This window comes from Rhinolophus sinicus, linkage group LG04 (assembly GCF_036562045.2).
Source record: "Rhinolophus sinicus isolate RSC01 linkage group LG04, ASM3656204v1, whole genome shotgun sequence".
NCBI lineage: Eukaryota > Metazoa > Chordata > Mammalia > Chiroptera > Rhinolophidae > Rhinolophus > Rhinolophus sinicus.
The window spans coordinates 89,028,849-89,045,180 of record NC_133754.1 but is presented as its reverse complement, the minus strand read 5'-3'; positions in this window follow the sequence as shown (position 1 = coordinate 89,045,180).

The following is a 16,332-nucleotide window of genomic DNA, read 5'->3' as shown; positions in this document are numbered from 1 at the left end:
GGCCTCTCCAGCCCAGAGTACTGGTGCCGGGAAAAGGAGCCCAACAATATCTGGCTGTGAAAAACAGTGGTGATTCCAACCTCTGAATGGGACAGTAGGCTGCGGGAAACCCAGACGTCCTCTTAAACAGCCCACATACAGACTAATTCACTCACAGGCATTCACCTTGGGCTCCAGAAGAGGGACGGTGACTTGGTAAGCATCAGAGACATAAGGGAGAGCAGACTGAGGGATGTGGCTTCACGGGGAGGACTAGAGGACAGTCAACATTTTCCCTGTGTGAGGTCCTTCTCCAGTGCAGCTGGCAGAGGGAACCATCTTTTCTGTGTTGAGCCCGCCCCCACCACAGCCAAATCTGAATCTGATTGGCTGGTGAGCTCTGCTGCTCCACTCTGTTGACTCTATGGGAACTCACCCCTCCAACTTCCCCAATGCTGAAGGCACTTTCTCAAGAGCAAAAAGCCCTACTCACATTGCACACTTTCTTGGAAAACTATCGGAGTCTGGCAGGCCCGTGGTGAAGGGCGACTGGCCTTGGTGTGCTCTGAGACTTTTGCTGAGTAGCTCCTAGCTCAGCATTGGCACTAAACCAGAGTCAACATTAACCTGATGATCACAACTCTTCCCACACTAATGACTCCCTGAGACCCTGCCTCACACAACTCATATACCACATGAGCCTTTATCAGTGGCTGAAACTTAAGGGAGTTGGCAGGTGGCAGCAGGCCGTGGGGTGTCCTAGCCTTTTGCAGAGCTACCCAAAGCCTGGTCGGCAGGTGGCAGCTCTCCTCAGTTCACAGTGTGACTTCTCCCACATGCCTTCAACTTTAGCACAGGCAGGGAACAACTACTGATTGCTTTGCAGCTCCCACCAGGTAGTCCCCAGCTGGTTACAGGCAGTGGGTGATCTGGACCTACACCAGAGCCCTTCCCAAGAGGCCCCAGAATCACATACTTGGAGGTTGGCTTCAGACCATAGCAGAACACCACCCAATTAGCCCCACAAATGGTACACACAAGGCACAGTACCACAGTCATCAGAGCCCAGTGGGGCAAATCCCACTCAGTGGACAAGCCCTCTAATAGCAACCTGTAAGCTGAGTACATGGCCAATCAGTCTGAGGGCCAATCCCACCCACTGATGTGCCAACCACAATCAAAGAAAACCTATAACAGGGGCTACACACAACCCACATACAGGACATTGCTGGAACACCTGGAGCAGGTGATCAGGAGGACTGTGGCAGGGCCCCACAGAGTACGTACCACATAAGGCCACCCAGCCAAGACAGGGAGACATAGCAGATCGACCTAATTCATAGAAATAAACACAGAGAGGCAGCCAAAATGAGGAAACAAAGAAATATGTCCCAAATGAAAGAATAGGAGAAAACCCCAGAAAAAAGAACTAAACAAAATGGAGGAAAGCAACCTACTAGATACAGAGATCAAAACAATGGTCATAAGGATGCTCAAGGAACTTAGCAAGAACTTCAACAAAGAGATAGCAAATAAAGGGACATAGAAACCATAGAAAATGAAAAAACAGTCAGAGGTGAAGAATACAATAACTGAAATGAAGAATGCACTGGAAGGAATTACCAGCAGATTAGATAAAGCAGAGAATCCAGTAAGCAATTTGGAAGACGAGATAGCAAAAAACACTCAATTGGAACAGCAAAAAAGAAAAAGGAATCCAAAAAATGAGGAGGGTTTGAGAGACCTCTGGAACAACATCAAGCATAATAACATTTGCATCATAGGGATACCATAAGAAGAAGAAAGAAAACAACAGATTAAGAACCTATTTAAAGAAATAATGACCAAAAACTTTCCTAACCTGGCAAAGGAAATAGACATACAAGTCCAGAAAGCACAGAAAATCCCAAATAAGATGAACCCAAACAGACTGGCACAAAGATAAATTATAATTAAAATGGCAAAGGTTAAAGACAAAGAGAGAATCCTAAAAGCAGCAAGATAAAGGCAACTTGTAACTGATAAGGGAGCTTTCATAAGATTGTCAGCTGATTTCTCAACAGAAACTTTGCAGAAGGGATTGGCACAAAACATTCAATGTGATAAAAAGCAAGGACCTGCATACAACCAAGAGTACTCTATCCAGCAAGCCTATCATTTAAAATCAAAGGGCAGATAAAAAGTTTCCCAGAGAAGGAAAAGCTAAAGGAGTACATCACCACCAAACCAGTATTACAAGGAATGTTAGAAGGACTTCTTTAAGACGGGAAAAGAAAAAAAGAGATCAAATTTAAGAGTAATAAAATGGGAATAGCCACATATCTATCAACAATTACTTTCAATGTAAATGGATTAAATGCTTCAATCAAAAGACATAGAGGGCCTGAATGGGTAAGAAAACAAAGCCCTTTTATATGCTGCCTACAAGAGACTCACTTTCAGATTGAAAGACACACAGATGGAAAGTAAAGAAATGGAAAAACTGTTTCATGAAAATGGAAACAAAAAAAAACAATAAGCTGGAGTAGCAATGCTTATACCAGGCAAAATCGCCTTTAAAACAAAAGTTATAACAAGAGACAAAGAAGGATCCAGTAATCCCACTTCAGGGTATTTATCTGGAGAAACCCAAATGCTACTCCGAGCGGATATGTTCATCTATATATTCACTGCAGCATTGTTTACAATGGCCAAGATGTGGAGGCAGCCTGGGTGTCTGTCAATGGAAGAACGGATAAAGAGGAGGTAGTACATATATACAATGGAATATTGCTTGGCCAGGCAATGGAATGGGTTCTTGCCATCTGCAGGGGGCATGGATGGGCCTGGAGGTTATTGTGCTGAGTGAAGTATGTTAGACAGAGAAAAAAAGACGCAATGTGATTTTGCTTATATGTGGAATCTAAAGAACAAAATAAACAAACAAAACAAAAACAAACTCATATATATAGAAAACATTTTGATGGTTGCCAGATGGGAGAGCAGTTGGGGGTGTGGGTGAAAAAGGGGGAAGGGATTAAGAAATACAAATTGATAGTTACAAAATAGTCATGGGGATATAAAGTAGAGCATAGGAAATATAGTCAATGATATAGTAATAACTGTCTGTAGTCCCAGGTGGGTACTAGACTAGTCAGGAGGATCACTTTTTAAATTATATAAATGTCTAACCACTATGCTATACACCTGAAATTAATATAAAATAATATTGAATGTCAACTGTAATTGAAAAATTTTAAATGAGGGGAAAAGATGAAGGAGAATAAAAGGTACAAATTTCCAGGTATAAAATAACTAAGTCATGGGGATATAATGTACAGCATGGGGAATATAGTCAATAATATTGTGACAGTGTGATACGGTGTCAGATGGTTGTTGAATTTATCATGGTGATCCCTTCTTTCTGTAGGTATGTAAATGTCGAATAACTATGTTGTACCCCTGAAACTAATATAATATTATATGTATAGCTATACTTTTAATAAAAATTTCAAAAAGCCTTTTATTTCAGTCTCTACTGTCTAATACAAAATGGTTAGCTTTCAATATAAAATTATGAGGCATATGAAAAGGAAAGAAAAACACACATACATGCATATTGCCAAGAGACAAAGCAAATCAACAACCCGTCACAGACATGTCAAAGATATTGCAACTATTTGGTAGGGTATTTAAAATAACTGTGATTAATATATTAAAGATTCTGATGGGAAACATGAATACCATACAAGATTAGTTGGGGAATTTTAACATAGACAAAAACTATAAGAATGAATCAAATGAAAACACTACAATTGAATACCACAGTGACAGATATGAAGAATGCCTTCAACAGGGACACTGGTACCCTTCACATAGCCAAGAAAAGAAGCAAAGAAAAATTAAAGTGTAGGGGGAAAAAAAACAGACCACCCATTTCTCCTGCCCCCTCTTAAGACATCAACATCCCCTCCAAAGTGCCAGGATGTCCCTCCATTAAAGCCCATAACAATGAGTTTGAGAGAAAACAATTTTATGTAAAAGAACAGCATGATATCTGGATTTGGGCCAGTCTGTCCTTAATGCCTGCTTTTGAAGTCCAGGAGAGCTGTGCATACAATTTTTTGCTAGTCTTAATCTCAAGGCTTTGCCTAGAATATATATTCATCCATATTCCTATTTTTTAAAGTACCTATTATCTCTCAAGCTCAATGACAGCTCCTCTGTGAAGCTCTTGATCCTTGCACATCTGGAAGGAGAATATGGCAGTCACACTGCTTTGGCAGATGGAACTGTGCCCAACAGTAGCCTTAGTCTGGATTCAGTCTGGCATCCTCTTTCCCAGCACGAGCACCTGACTGAAACTCAGACATGTAGAGAAGATTATGGGACATCATCTTGCCCTAGTCCACCTCCCTCAATTTTAGTTCTACCCACTTATCCTTTCCTCTAAATGGTCTAAATGGATTGTTCCCCAAATTCGATCCCTTGAAAGGTATCCAACAGGAGATTCACTATAAACATCGTATGTCATTGTTGTTCTGAGCTTCTCGTTAGAAGTTGTTGCTAGTGCTGCTAATTACTAACCTTTGTCCTTTTGTGCACTCCCACCTTCTAGAAGGGTCTTACATGGATTACACTAGGACAAGTTCTAGCACCTGGGAGCTACGGGAAAATCTGGAACAGAGGCCACAAGTAAATGAGGAATACAGTCTCCTTCACCTTGGTGCATGCCCTGTTCTCCTCAACTACTTCAGACTGCACACTTCTTGACAGCTTACCTTTGACTTGCCTTTGATTTTCCGACCCTTTGCCTGCATGAACTTCCACCATCTCTGCTTGGCGCTTCAACTGCTAGTTGCCAGGTTGCCCTGGCTTCTGTCCTCTCAGCGTCCCCAGGGAACTCTGAGCAGTGAGTTGCTCCCTTGCCGACTCAAGGCTGGCCCTGATGCTTTTTCTGACACTTTTTTAGACTGTCAGCTTCATCTAATTCAGAATAATGAACAAACAAACAGAGCCACCTACTTCCCAGTATGGAGCAGTAGTCATCATTGAAAGCTTTGAGGCAGGTGATGATATAATCAGAGCTTAGTTTAGGGAATATATTTAAAAAACAACAACAACAACTGGCCATAGTGAAATACAGATTTGCCCCTAAGTTTTGTGGGGTCCAGGGCACGAGTGCAAAGGGAGGCCCACATGCCACATGTTAAAGGTTATAAATCAAGCTAACAAACTATTAAATAAAATATGGTCCATCCCCTTACAACTGACAAATAAATCTTCATAACAAGGTGGAAGGCCACAGGTACAAATAGAGAATTCTTCAAATTGCTTTCTGGGACATGGTAGAATAAGGGAAAGCTATTGCCTGGCCCCTGGCCCATTCCCACTTCTCTTCTCAGACCAGGCTCTATCCCATATGACAGGGGCCTTGAGCACATTCACAGGGACATGTCCAGGCTCCATCCACATTCCCACTCCCACCTCACATACCCCTCTCTTACAAACAATTACCCCTTGGCCACCTTTCAGGCTTAGAATTAAATGTAACAGTGATGTCGTCTGTCCTCAGGAGAATGTACCTACAGAAAAGGTTGGCCCAGGCCCAAGAATTGGGTTCTAGAAGAACAGGCCCTTTGCTAGGGAATATCCCACTGGCCTTCTGGATTCCTTACCCCATGGAGAGGTACACCCAAAGTGGTCCAGGAGGGGGAACTTCTAAAGCATGGGACATAAGACAGAAAGAAAAACAAATAAACAAACAAACAAACAAGCAAACAAAAAGCACAGAGTATCTAATCAACATGACTCTGCAAAATATGATGATGTATTTGCACAACAGTGAAGTCTGAGTTGTTATGTAGCTTTTCTTGACATAGTGGGAAGAACTACCCTTGAAGGGATTTTCCTCTCCCCTGTGTTCTATGGAGGCCAAACTGAGCCGATAGTATTAAAAGTGTTCTCCTTTACACTAGCACTGTAACCAAGGAGGAATTTATCAGAAGGGTGGGGTGTGTATTTTCGTAGGATGAGAGCAAAATATGAAAGACAGAAGCGTTTTTGTTTTTTTAATTCTGAGCTAGTTCTGGGGGAGGGAGGGTCGAGGAGGAAGATAAACCTCACCGTGGGCAATTTCCATCTCATTTTATTCTAATTAGATGGCTGTCAGTACTCTTTGAAATCCTGATTCGTCAGGGTGGCCCCCTCTTGCCTAGTTTAGAAGTAAATATTGAGGGAAGAGATTGTACAAGTAAACACAGGGTTGGCACTTTTACTTATATATCATGTTACAAAATTCCTTAATGACAGGAAGGGATGTAATTTAAAGGGAGAAATTGGCAATTAGTTAGCTCTCTTTGATTTACACAGGCCAGCAGTGGGTTGAATTGAGCTTCTTGAAATAATTACCAAGAATGAGGAAAGGACTCCAAAGTCAGACCCATGCCAATGACACACAGCTTATAACCTCTCATGTCTAGTTACCCGTTTCTAATATAACTGACCTCATCTCTGGCATCAGCTTGTTCTTTTTCTCTTAGTAGTCATTAAAAAGTACAGGCTGAAAACTCTTCACTCTCCCAGGGCAGAGTAGGAGAAAGAAACTCAGACATCATCAGAACCTACAGTCCAGGGCTGATTATGTCCCCAGGGAAAGTCATCGCTTTTAAGGAGTTCTGAAAGCAGCGACTACTTCCCTTTCACAGGGAAAACAAATCATCCTTCTGCATAGTTCTGATAGATCCACTTAAGATTTCAGGGGGCTATAACTGATTTCAGGGAACTAACTTAAGGGAAAAGACAGAGATGTGAAGCCTTTGCAATAAGATGGCGTATTTGAAAGGAACGATACTCCTTAGAAAGGTGGTATTGTGATGCTACACTCAAGACAATAAGATGAAAGTAGCAATAGTGGGCTCACGAGAAATCCTGGGATCAAGTGCAGCTCCGCACCTACTGTCTGTGTGACCCGCGATAACTCTTTCAAGTTTTCTGGGCCTCAAATTTCTCATTTATCAATGAGGTATATTAATACCACTCCGTGGTATATTAAATGATTCAAGTAAGAATGAATTAGAAATATCTTCACATTGTTATTGTAAGGATATGATACTGAACAACACAGACATGAGTTACAACCTTGTGAAATTTAAAGTTTAGTAAGGGACATGTACAAAGCAAGCAGCAAATTGACAGACTGCTGAGATGAAGGAGAGGGCGATGAACCTGCATTTGGTAATCAGGGAAGAAGTCAGCATGTGGACTGGAACCTGAAGGATGAGGAAATGCCAGTCATGAGTAAAACCTGAGCTAGAGACTCCAGGTAGAATGTGCAGAACTCCTGTGGTAGATAAAAGAGCTCAGGGAGTTGAAGAAAATGAAGCTGACTCTGGAACATAGTAAATGAGTGGGAGAGTAGCATGAAATGGGATGGAGAGAGATTCTGGAAGCTTCTTTTCTTTCATTTATGCTCTGGGCTAGAAAGATTTGCATGCAAAAGCTTATACTGAGCTGGAGAACAATGGCATGATAGCTCCTTCACAACAAGAACAAAGGTTTAAATTTTAAAACTTTGCCTGAACATCCTCAACAAAATTCCAAATCCCCATTTACATTAAGCCTACAACATTCCAACATTCTTTCACTCATAAAATACAGGAAGATAAGAAACAAAGAGTACTTTATAATGACCATGAAGATAATCATTTGGTATCCAGGTCACTTGTCCATACCCCCCAAATAGGCCCATCTCCAGTGTGGAAGAGTGAGTAACTGAGATTACTTTGAAAGAAAATTTAAGCAATCTCAAGTCAAGAGCAATATAACTAGTTTAGGGCCCACTTGTGATTTTTCCATTTTAGCCATTCTTTGCTACACATTACCCAATTTAAGCAGCTGATCCACCCAGTTGGAAATGTTCTTAATTCATTGTTTACTGGCACCCCGTCAGGAAATTATTAAAAATAATAGCTGCCATAGTTTAGTGGTTACCAGAGGGGGAGAGAAAAGGGGGTTGGTAGATGAGGGTAAAAGGGATCAAATATGTGGTGATTGAAGGAAAATTGACTCTGGGTGTGAACACACAATGTGATATATAGATGATGTATTACAGAATTGTACACCTGAAATCTGTGTAACTTTACTAACAATTGTCACAATTGTTAAACTTTAATTTAAAATAATAATAATAATAATAATAATTAAATTGTTAAATAAACTTTAATTTAAAATAATAATAATAATAACTGCCCAATTTGTAAAGGAAACGCATTTGTCTATCTGGGGCATTGATCCAGAATTTCTCTTCTTTACTCCCTACAGCCCCAACCTGAATGGCCACACTCAAATCTCTGCCATAAAAATGAGGAACAGTCAGATAAATCCCAAAACTATTCTCTGGCCCTGACCTGTCTCCCACATACCAAAACTCTTTGCTAACCATCAACTTGGTAGTCCCATTAGTGTATCCCACTGGCAAATTCATTATCCAAAGCAAAACTGATCACCTTTCCACAGACCAGCTCCTCCCCAGTAAAGGTGCCACCATCCACAGGCTATTCAAGCAAGAAAGTTGGAACTCACCTTTACTTCTCCCTCTTCCACATTCAGTCAGTCATCAGTCTCTATAGCTTCTACTGCCTTGATACCTCTTGAGTCTTCCCTCCTCCCACCCACTTGTTTAGGTCAGGACATCATTTCTTGCCTGGGTCTCCTAGCTTCCCATCTGGCCCACCTAAATCAATCCTCCATAGATGTATCACAATGGTCTTTATCAAAGGCAAGCCTAAGTAATGTCAGTTTTCTGCTTTAAATTATTGTGCTGTCCCTCACCCCCTAGCTTTCCGAACAGGGGTCATATGACCTAGCTTAGGACATAAAGTCCTTCACAATCTGACTCCTTCCTATCTCTTTGGCCGTGCTTCTCCTCTCCTTTCACTAAGCTACTTGAACTTCCACACACATACCTTGTAGTTTATTTTTCTTCCATTTATTTTTCCCATTCTTCATTTAACTTCTTTTCATCCTGCAGACTCAGTTCAAGCCTTTTGCCTCCCGCTATCTTGTTAAACTGTGCTTCCACCACGCCCCTAAAACACACTCTTCCCACTGTACCTGATGCTCACAACCCTGGGCTACACTTACTGGTTTACTTGCTTGTCTCACTAAATTGACTATAAGACCCCTCAGGAGAGAAGGCATTTCTTATTTGTTTTCCCAATACCTAGCACCATGCATGTGTAAATACAGAACAATATTTAGCCAGTGAGATAGTAACTATATCAGTGAACTTATAACTATATAAGCCACAATATGAGTGATCAGGAAACTATAAAATATATGGAAGAAGAGGGAATTTTGGTTTCATCTGAGCATATTCCATATACATATGCATTTGATAGGAAAGGTTTTGTTTATGGTGTTTCATCAAGTGAACTATCTATAAAGACTATATTTAAAACATGGATCTTCTTTTCTATTCCTGTAGTCATTTTCCAAAGTAACATATCACCTCCCCCCATCACAAAGAATATTGCTCCACTACTGACACTGATAAATGCAGCGAAAATCATTGCAGAGAAACAGAATTTAGATGATTTGCAGAGTGCAAGTCTACAGTCTCTTAACTAAAATTCTGAAATCTAAAGAACTCTGAAAACAAAAGCTTTTTAGAAACTCATTTGGCATCAAAACCTGGCCTGACTTGAACCCAACTGATGACAAAACCTGAACCTAAAGGCTATTTAAAGTTATTATTTATTGCAACCTCAGCACTATTATTCAATACTTTTTTTCCATAATTTTTCAACACTTTCACCATAAAATCTAGTTAGCAGTTTTAAAAAAAGCTACTTTGTGTTTTGTCCTCAAATATCTTGTTCTGTACCCTCAAATAATTTAAGGCTTTTTAATTTTCTCTTCCATTCCATACCTCCCCCCTACTCAGAATTCTTTGTGCTCACCTCCAAGGTAATTTAAAGGGAAACCATTCTTTATTGGCTAAGTTCTATTTATTACATTGCTGAAATAAACAAAAAAGAATAAAAATGAAATTACTTTTAGTGTCTTTGGATATCAAAATCATGGCAGCCACCTTCCACTCCAAAATTTTTCTCAATCAATCTACTCTGCAAGGTTAAAAGAACAGCTTCAAACTTCTCATGCTCTCTTAATTAATTTGTTATGTAAAACAATATTTTCCAGGTCTAAATGAAGTCTTTACCCAGGGACTCCAATTTTATATCAGAAAAAATTTCAAATAGTTTCGAAAATTAAAATACAAAGAGAACCATAACATGATAAAGGGAAAATAAGAGAATTTCCTTCCAACTTTAGAATAAGGGAGACCTTTGCAATTATTATACCTTAAGAAATTTAGAAACAACTTTTAAACACCTGATAAATTTGGCATAAAAATTAAAAATTTTTGCACAACAAAATCAAAAGACAAAAAGATCTTGGGGAAAATTTATATATTAATTTCATGAATGCATAATGAATTCGCACAAACAATAAAAAAATTAATAGAAAAATCAAACAGCATGAAAAAATAATTCACAGAAAAGAGAGTACAAAAAGCTTTTGAATACAGAAAATATATTTGACTACATTCATAATAAGAAAAATGCAAATTAAAATATATGGCACTATTTTTAATTTATCAGAGTGGCAACATTTTAAAAATTTGGAGACAAGCTTTGTTGGCAAAACTGGAGAAAACATGACCTATTGTGCGTTGCTGGTAAGAATGCATATTGAAACACTTCATACAGAGGCAATTTGGCAATATGTATTAAAATTACAAATGCATATATCATTTGATGCAGCAATTCTACTCTCAGGAATTTATCACGCAGATATGATAGCAGATTGTAAAAATGACACATGTATGTGGTTATTCATTGCAGCATTGTCTATAATAGAAAATGTTAGAAATTACCTCAATTTGCAGCAATATGGAGTTGTCTGTTACCATATATCCATTCAATGGAATACTGTACAGCTATTTTTTTTTTTTTTTAAAGAATAGGAAAGCTCTTTGTGTACTGATATTGAAAGATATCCAAGATATATTTTTAAATGAAAGAAAAACAAAAGCATTGGACAAAATTGTATCTGGTATATATTTTTCAAATATTTCAGATACTATTTTCTAAAATGTTTCTTCCATAAAATCTAAGTTTAGACGTTAAACTCTTCTTGAACTAAACTTTCAGGGAAAAGGAAGTTTAAGGTACTAATAAAAGTGGGAAGGATAATATATTTTTCAAGTGAATTACTCAAAAAATGGCCTCTTCATATGGAAGGTTTTTCCATTCATTCCTTTAGATTTGGATAACATTGGCTTCACATATTTTTTCCACTGATTCCCTAGATCTATTGAAGAGTCTTTCACACACTCAGTTTTAGGATGAGCATTCTTTCAATAATATTATACTGAGTACCAATGATGGACATAGGCTCTAAATTTGTGCACCCCCCTTGCTTGAAATGTGATTCATTTGCAGAGGTAATTAATTCTATCAAGTCATCCCATAGAATTAAAGACATTTTGCACTGTTAAGAAGTTCTTTTACCTGGTAACTCTCTCTTACCCTTTGCTGATCTGTCTTCTTCCTTTACCTGCATTTTAAATTTTCCCCCTTTTAAAAGTTTTCAGTTACAATTGACATTCAATATTATTTTATATTAATTTAAAGTGTACAGCATAGTGGTAAGACATTTATATAATTTAAGAAGTGATCCCCCTGACTAGTCTAGTACCCACTTGGCATTATGCAGAGTTATTACCATATTATTGACTATATTCTCTATGTTTTACTTTACATCCCCATGCCTATTTTGTAACTGCCAATTTGTATTTCTTAATCCATTTACCTTTTCACCCTGCCACCCAACCCCATCCCAACTATCACCCCAATAAATCTAGTACCCTTCTGACACTATATATAGTTATTACAATATTATTGATTATATTCCTTATGCTATAACCTATGACTACATTGTAATAACCAATTTGTACTTCTTAATCCCTTGCCCTTTTTCATCCACTCCCCCAAACCCCATCCCATCTAGTAACCATCAAAATGTTTTCTGTATCTCTGAGTCTGTTTCAATTTTGTTTGTTAGATGCCACATATAAGTGAAAGCATATGGCATTTGTCTTTCTCTCTCTGACTTACTCCACTCAGCACAATATCCTCTAGGTCCATCCATGTTGCTGCAGATGGCAAGAATTCATTCTTTTTTATGGGTGAGTAATATACCATTGCATATTACGTACCACCTCTTCTTTATCCATTCATGCATTGATGGACACCCAGGTTGACTCTGTGTCTTGTCCATTGTAAATAATGCTACAAATCAACATATGGATGTACACATCCTTTTGAAGTACTGTTTTGTGTTTCTTTGGATAAATACCCAGAAGTAGAATTATTGGGTCCTTCTTTGTCTCTTGGTATATAGCTTTTATCTTAAAGACAATTTTGTCTGGTATAAATATTGCTACCTCTGCTTTTTTTCTTTTTTGTTTCCATTTTCATAAAATATCATTTTCCATCCCTTTACTTTCAGTCTGTGTGTGTCTTTCAATCTGAAGTGAGTGTCTTATAGGCATTGTATGTAATGGTTGTGTTTTCTTTAATCCATTTACATTGAATGTAATTGTTGATAGATAGCTGCACTTCCTGGGTTTGTAGGTCTATTTCCTTCTCCAGGTTAAGAAAATTTTCAGTCATTATTTCTTCATATAGGTTTTCAGTCCATTGCTTTCTCTTTTCTCCTTCTGGTTACCCCTATTATGTGAGCGTTGTCATGCTTGATGTTGTCCCAGAGGTCCCTAAAACTACACTCATTTTTTTTCTCTTTTTTCCTTTTGCTGTTCCAATCGCGTGTTTTCTATTATTTTGTCTTCCAAATAGCTGATTCAATCTTCAGTCATCTAGTCTGCTGGTGATTGATTCTAGTGCATTCTTCATTTCAATTATTGTATTCTTCACTTCTGACTAGTTTGTGTGTGTGTGATTTTTTTTTTTATGGTTTCTATGTCCTTTTTTTTTTTCAGTGAAGCAAAAAAAGTAAGTGGGGCTGGTTTAGAGCATGTGTGCATGCTTGTGTAAGAGAGGAGACATACTAGTTTTCTATAGCTGTATAACAAATTAACACAACTTCAGTGGCTTAAAACAGAACACGTTTATTTCACAGTTGATGTGGGTAAGACCTTTATTGCTTAGGTCTTTGATCCATTTTGAATTAATTTTGGTACATGGCAACAGACAGCAATTCAGTTTCATTCTTTTCCACGTGGCTTTCCAATTCTGCCAGCACCATTTATTGAAGAGGCTGTCTTCTCTCCATTGTATGTTTTTGGCTTCTTTGTCAAAAATTGTCTGTCCATATTTATATGGATTTATTTCTGGGTTCTCAATTCTATTCCATTGGTCTGTGTGTCTGTTGGTGGGAATGCAGATTGGTGCAGCCACTATGGAAGGCAGTGTGGAGGTTCCTCAAAAATTAAGAATAGAATTACCATATGACCCAGCAATCCCCCTCCTGGGTATCTACCCAAAAAATCTGAAAACATTTATCCATAAAAACGTGTGTGCTCCAATGTTCATTGCAGCTTTATTTACGGTGGCCAAGACATGGAAACAACCAAAATGTCCTTTGATAGATGAATGGATAAAAAAGTTGTTGTATATATACACAATGGAATACTATTTGGCAGTAAGAAAAGATGAAATAGTACTATTTGTGACAACATGGAAGGATCTTGAGATTATAATGCTAAGCAAAATAAGTCAGACAGAAAAAGTAGAGAACCATGTGATTTCACTGATATGTGGTATATAAAAACTGAAAACAACAAAAGAACAAGACAAATGAAGAAACAAAAACTCATAGACATAGACAATAGTTTAGGGGTTACCAGAGGTTAAGGGGGGAGAGGGGCTCTAGAAGAGGGTAAACGGGGTCTAATATATGATGATGGAAAGAGAACTGATGATAAGACATCATCAAAATGGCGACGTGAGGTAACCCTCTGTAAAGCTTCCCTGGAATTTACAACTAATCGAACAACAATAACTCCACAAAGGACTCCCTGCACAGCAGACAGGCAAGACGAAGAGGCCCACTACTGAATTCACCTAAAGGTGGGCCTCTATGTCCTTTTTATGCTCGTTATCTCTCTGCTGAATTTCTCATTAAGTTCATTGAGCATCCTTATAACTATTGTTTTGAACTCTGTCTCTGGTAGGTTGCTTTCTTCCATTTCATTTAATACTTTTTCTGGCTTTTTCACCTGTTCTTTTATTTGGGATGTATTTCTTTGTTTCCTTATTTTGGCTGCCTCTCTGTGTTTATTTCTATGTATTAGGTAGAACTGCTCTGTCTCTCAGACTTGGCCAGGTAGCCTTATGTAGTAGATGCCCTGTGGGACCCAGCAGTGCAGTCTCCCTGGTAACTTGTACTGGGTGCTTCAGCAGTGTCCCTTGTGTGGTTGTGTGTGCCCTCCTGTTGTAGTTGAGCATTGATTGATGTTGGCACATCAGTGGGTGGGATTGACCCTCAGGCTGATTGGCTGTGGGGTTTGGCCACCTCCACAGCTTATAGGCTGCTGTACAGGGGGCTCACCCCACTGAATGGGATTCACTCCAGCAGGCTCTGGTGCCTGCTGAGACCACCATTTGGGTGTGCCACTTGTGGAGTTAATTGGGTGATGCTCTGTTGTTTCCTAAAGCCAACCTTAAGTATGTTAGTTCTTGGGGCTCATGGGAGGTGCCCTGGTGCAGACACATGTCACCCACTGCTTGTGGTCAGCCAGGGACTACTTGGTAGGAGCTACAAACTAACCCGCGTTTGGTCACGCCTGTGGTAAACCTGGAGGTATGTGGGAGAGGCCACACCATGAATAGAGGATGACAGCCACCAGTACCAGGCTTGAGGTAGCTCTTCAAAAAGCCAGGACACCCCAATTCCTGCTGACACCTGCCAGCTTCTGTAAGGTTTAGCTGATGATAAAGCCTCAAGCAATATGCAAGTTGGGTGAGGCAGGATCAGAGATTCACCAGGGTGGGACTAGTTGTATTCACTAGGTTAATGTAAATTCTGGTTTGGTGTCAGTGTTGAGCCTGAAGCTGCTCAGCAATAGTCTCACAGCACACGAAGCCAGCCACTGCTCACCTGGGGCTTGCGGACCCCAGATAGGTGTCCAGGAAGTAGTGCAATGCAGGCAGGGCAGGCTGCTAGCCTAGAAAGTGCCTCTGCTGGCTGAGTTAGGTGGGGTGGCATCCAAGGCATTCACCAGGATTGAGAAAGCAGAGCTTAGCAAACCAATTCAGATTTTTCCATGGGCATGGGGGGGAGAGGGCTCAACACGGGAACAATGGCACCTGCATGCCGGCTGCATGGGAGAAGGACCCCACACAAGGAAAATGGTGATTGTCCCTCCAGTCCTCATGTCAAAGCCACACAACTCAGTCTCCCCCTGTATGTCTTCAATGTACCCTGAGTCACTGTCCCTCCATCAGAGCCCAGGGTGAGTGCCTGCTAGAGAGTGAGTCTGTGTATGGGCCCTTTAAGAGGACATCTGACTTTCCCACAGCCTTCCATCCCACCCAAATGACCAGAATTCCAACTATTTTTCACAGCTAGATATTATGAGGGCTCTTCCTGGCACCAGTAATCCAGGCTGGGGAGCTTGGTGTTTGGCTTGGGTCCCTTGCTCTTCTATGGGGAACCTCCATGGCCAAGATATCCCTCCTGATTCTCAACCACGACATGCAGATGTGGGACTGACTTGTTTCACATCTCTGCCTCTCCTACCAGTCTCAACATGGCTGCTTCTTTGTATCCTTAGTTATAAAACTTCTGTTCAGCTAGACTTCAAATGGTTCTCCATGTTGATTGTTCTACAATTTAGTTGTAATTTTAATATGGTCACAAGAGGAGGCAAGCACAACTTTTATCTACTCTGCCATCTTGGATCTCTCTCTTCCTTTGCTTGCTTTTCAACTGTTAGTATTCCCAAAGATCTTCTCACTCTTTATAATGTCTCAGGTAACCTCATTGACATCAATAGTTTCATTTTCTGTAATGAGATTGACTCCTGTTGACTTCATCTAGTCCTCTGCTGATCCCTCAAGCACATGTCCAAATCTGAATTCTTCTTTGCCTAAAATCTTTTTTTCTTCCTGAATCATAGTCACATTTTTTCTTTATCCCACCAGTTACTGAATCCTATTTTTTATCTCATATATTTATCTAATCACTGTAGTTCATCCTTATTACAACCACCTAGTTTAGATCCACTTTATGTCTCACACAAGCAGTTGCAATAACTTCCTAACTTGTCTTCTTCCTCTGTCTAAC